The sequence below is a fragment of the Clupea harengus genome, unplaced genomic scaffold (assembly GCF_900700415.2).
Source record: "Clupea harengus unplaced genomic scaffold, Ch_v2.0.2, whole genome shotgun sequence".
NCBI classification, from domain to species: Eukaryota; Metazoa; Chordata; class Actinopteri; order Clupeiformes; family Clupeidae; genus Clupea; species Clupea harengus.
The window spans coordinates 2,590-7,591 of NW_024879697.1; the positions used below are offsets into that span (position 1 = coordinate 2,590).

The 5,002-nt window shown below is 46.0% G+C and overlaps 1 long non-coding RNA gene across 1 annotated transcript; it reads right to left on the minus strand.

Moving 5' to 3' along the window:
• Positions 1 to 225: 225 nt before the first annotated feature.
• LOC122129910 lies at positions 226 to 605 on the minus strand. The gene is made up of 2 exons (XR_006151814.1): positions 484 to 605; positions 226 to 286 (listed from the first exon to the last, which is right to left on the minus strand). It is a non-coding gene; the product is annotated as an uncharacterized LOC122129910 (long non-coding RNA).
• Positions 606 to 5,002: the final 4,397 nt, after the last annotated feature.

Below are 5,002 nucleotides of genomic sequence, written 5' to 3' on the forward strand. Positions count from 1 at the left end.
AGATAGCTCACCTGAGCATCGAAGGCCTGGAAGCACCAACTGCGAATGGTTCAGGTTAAACCCACCTTAGAAAACTCAGAGATGATACATATTGTCTGCAATGTCACAAATCCAAAAGTAAATGCCAGAGGGAGTAACTCTCTCCCACAGAAACCACTTTTCTCATTTCCTTGTTGTAAGGGTGTAAAACTGTAGGGAAGGTTGTGAAGAATAATAATCACTCACCTCTGACACTGGATGGTATCTGGTATAATCATAATTCCAAGGGGTCCCTTCCTGCGTAGATCTGCAAGCATACAATATAACAGAGGAAATGAACAGGACAAAGATTTGTCCATCATACTGACAACATCAACCATTTTCATTCAGCGAAAGTTCCTAGACATGATGGTTATGAGGGACAGAAATGTAACGCTTTCACATTAAAGCAGCCATCAATGCCTCCTGAAAGTGAACAGATTGGATATTAACACGCTAACTCACTTGTCTGAGGTGCAGTCTATGTTCTGTACACACAGAATCAGGAAAGCCAATCCAGCAGCGATCATAATGTTGTCTTTCCTCATCACGACCAAAACACATTCTGTCAGTCAGACAGTCCACTGCACTTATCTCATAGTGGAGTCAGTCTCGAGAGATCATAAACTTAGATTATGTGCAGATAAACACATGAGGGCAAAGGTTACTACCCTTCACCCTTCTACTGCCCTCCACTCTCTCTAGTCTATAGGAAGAATAGAAAATATCAGTTCATACAATCAACAGAGTCAAAATTAGACCAACTGTTTGCTTTCAGCGTTATATAACTTGGTACAGAGAGGAGACCCTGAGAAAATAAGTGTGAATAGAAGTTGTGTGAATGTGTTGTAGTCATTGGAAATAGATTAGATTAGATTAGTTTAGATTAGATTCAACTTTATTGTCATTGCACACAGTACAAGTACTGAGGCAACGAAATGCAGTTAGCATCTAACCAGAAGTGCAAAGTAGAAGAGTGCAGAGTATGTGCAAATGGTAATATAAATCTAGATAAATAGGGTATATACCGTATGACATAGGATATAAGTGGTATGAGCAGTAAGAACATGAGCAGCAATAAAGGTGATTAGTGCAGATGTGAAATAGATATATGTAAAGTGCAGGTGAAGTACAGGTGAAGGAGGAAGTTAAGTTATAAAATTATAAATGAGGTAGAAGACATGATAAGATATAAGTACGATGAGTATGGATATGACAACAATTTAACATAAATAGATATATACAATGAACAATTAGTGCAAATGTTCAGTGGCTGGAGGTAGGTGTGTGGCAGTCAGGCCAGGGTAGAGAGGGGAATACAGTCACTGTAGGAAGGAGTGTGAGGGGGTAGCCAGGGGGAACTATCACCAAGGTGCAGAGTTCAACAGGGTGACAGCCGCAGGGAAGAAGCTGTTTCTGAGCCTGCTGGTCTGGGAACGGAGGGCCCTGTAGCGCCTCCCTGAGGGGAGGAGGGCAAACAGTCTGTGGTTGGGATGGGAGCTGTCCTTCTCGATGCTGCGCGCCTTCCGCAGACATCTCTTGCGCTGGACAGCATCGATGGTGGGGAGTGGGGAACCAGTGATGCGTTGGGCAGTTTTCACTACCCTCTGGAGTGTTTTGCGGTCCGCAACAGAGCAGCTGCCATACCAGACTGAGATGCAGTTGGTGAGGATGCTCTCAATGATGCAGCGGTAGAAGTACAAATACATTAGTACAGTAGAAATACATCCAATGGAATATCATTACTCACTAACGTGGAATAAGAGCAAATCAGGAGCACTTTCTCTCTTTTGTAATTGACAGTATTGAAATACAAGGTGGGTTTTTTAATCTCCAAACTAAACACAACCTTACGCTTTGTAATGAAAAGAAATAGTCTATAGTATAGACTTTATACTGTGAGTGTAGATTTGACACAAGGCCTGTGTGAGCTGACTCTTCTTTGTTGGATAACTATCATTTACTCAAGGCAGCCAGCGACTGGAGAAACTGTCCTAAGCGTTATCACTAAAAACAAGCTCTTCAGACTAGATGTAATGTCCACAAGAAACCGCTAGAGGGCACTCTTTACATATTGTCTGCAATGTCACGAAGCCCAAATTAAACGCCAGAGGGAGTAACTCTCTCCTACAGACACCACTTTTCTCAGCTGCCTGAAATGCCTTGTTGGAATCCCGCCCCTTTTCCTTTCTTGCAATCTTGTAGCACAATGCTTATTGCCCACCTAACTGACCAATCAGAGCACACTGGGCTCATCAGGAAGGGGAGTTTAAAGACACAGGAGAACATCTGTAACAGCATCCCCTACAAATTAAACACACACCAACAGTCACTGTGTAAATACCTGATTCAATTCTGCAAATAAATTTTACTTTACTAAACTTTACTGCATAAATAACATGTTTTTCCCCTCAGTGTTCAGTCTACTTGTTGAATTATCTGAGCATTCCTGACGTTCTTCTTGTTACTGACCTTTGTCTGCCTCTACCTTTACTTATCTTTGAGCCGTTCATAAACCTGTTTGTCTGTGTCCTGACCTCCTGCCTTATTGCCTTTTATGACTCTGGATTTGCCTGGATCTGTGGCTTTTTAAAATCTTATTTTTCTGTGTTCCTTCTCTGCTCATTTGTGAATGTATGAATTGTGCTAATAAAGACACTAGCTGTGTCACTAAACCACCCTGCTCATGGATCCAGTCTCTCAGCCTTCATGACAGCATGGGAGGGATGCCTTATCTCTGCTCATTTAAACCTAAACCTCTCTTCATGTGTGAAACAGACTGAGGCAGTAGCAGGCCAATGTCTCCAGCCAATCAGAGTCTCCAGATCTCTCCTGCAGGTGTGGAGGCTGAGCAGGTGGGGGTCCTCTGGTGAGTTAAGGATTAATCTGCAGCAGATACAGCAAAGGTGACAGGACACAGGGGAACTGAGAGACAGGAGACAGGAGACAGGGGAACTGGGTGACAGGAGACAGGAGACAGGGGGAACTGGGAGACAGGAGACAGGGGAACTGGGAGACAGGGGAACTGGGAGACAGGAGACAGGGGGAACTGGGAGACAGGAGACAGGGGAACTGGGAGACAGGAGACAGGGGAACTGGGAGACAGGAGACAGGGGAACTGGGAGACAGGGGAACTGGGAGACAGGAGACAGGGGGAACTGGGAGACAGGAGACAGGGGAACTGGGAGACAGGAGACAGGGGAACTGGGAGACAGGGGAACTGGGAGACAGGAGACAGGGGGAACTGGGAGACAGGAGACAGGGGAACTGGGAGACAGGAGACAGGGGAACTGGGAGACAGGAGACAGGAGACAGGAGACAAGAGACAAGAGACAGGGGAACTGGGAGACAGGAGACAGGGGAACTGGGAGACAGGAGACAAGAGACAGGGGAACTGGGAGACAGGAGACAGGGGAACTGGGAGACAGGAGACAAGAGACAGGGGAACTGGGAGACAGGAGACAGGGGAACTGGGAGACAGGAGACAGGGGAACTGGGAGACAGGAGACAGGGGAACTGGGAGACAGGAGACAGGGGGAACTGGGAGACAGGAGACAGGGGAACTGGGAGACAGGAGACAGGGGAACTGGGAGACAGGAGACAGGGGGAACTGGGAGACAGGAGACAGGGGAACTGGGAGACAGGAGACAAGAGACAGGGGAACTGGGTGACAGGAGACAAGAGACAGGGGAACTGCTTGACAGGAGACAGGGGAACTGGGAGACAGGAGACAGGGGAACCTGGACTTTATCCCTGTGACTAAAAGATATTCTTTACTGTAGTAGACTAAGGGTCCAAAGACAGACACTGGAGGGTGTGTTTATTACACATGTCTAAACATTAATAAGGCTGAAAGGAGATAACAGGTGTATTCCCTGAAACCACTGCTCTGCAACAACCATCATTACACTTTGAACTCTCTCTCTTATCCATTATGGTTTGTGTGTGTGTGTGTGTGTGTGTGTGTGTGTGTGTGTGTGTGTGTGTGTGTGTGTGTGTGTGTGTGTGTGCGAGAGAGAGATAACCCAGAGAGATTAGATGCCAACATCTGTGTCCTGGGGGCTGAGGGCTGTAACTCGGGGACACACTGCTGGGATGTGGAGGTTGGGGACAGTAATCATTGGCATGTGGGTGTGAAGACAGGGTCTGGCGTGAGGCTGGGATGGACATGCAGCAGCTGTGGAGTCAGGTGTGTGTTTCATGTTAGAGGTGAATATGAAGCAGCTGTGGAGTCAGGTGTGTGTTTCATGTTAGAGGTGAATATGAAGCAGCTTCTCCTACCCAACAACACACTCTCCTCACAGTGAAGCAGAAACCCCAGAGGATTTGAGTGCAGCTGGACTGGGAAAGAAGAAAGCTGTCATTCTCTGACCCTGATAATAACACACATTTACACACTTTCACACACACTTTCACTGAGAGAGTGTTTCCTTACTGGACTGGGTTTCCTCCTCATCTCTTACCAGTGAAGGCTGCAGTAACAGTAGAGCAGCCCAGTTAGAGTTCAGAGTTCATCACCTGCTGCAGTTACAGTAGAGCAGCCCAGTTAGAGTTCAGAGTTCACCTGCTGCAGTAACAGTAGAGCAGCTCAGTTAGAGTTCAGAGTTCATCACCTGCTGCAGTTACAGTAGAGCAGCCCAGTTAGAGTTCAGAGTTCATCACCTGCTGCAGTAACAGTAGAGCAGCTCAGTTAGAGTTCAGAGTTCATCACCTGCTGTAGTAACAGTAGAGCAGCCCAGTTAGAGTTCAGAGTTCATCACCTGCTGCAGTAACAGTAGAGCAGCCCAGTCAGAGTTCACCTGCTGCAGTTCATCGTATGTAGGAGGGAAGTGCTGAAAACAAACAAACCTTAAAAAATCTTTTCATAAAAAAATAAATACTTAAGGTTTAGGTGACAAGCTGATTAAATAGTGTTTTTGCTCTGTATGAATACCTATTTATACACTGCAATTTGTAATTGTTGCTATTTTTAAAAGTAATCTTG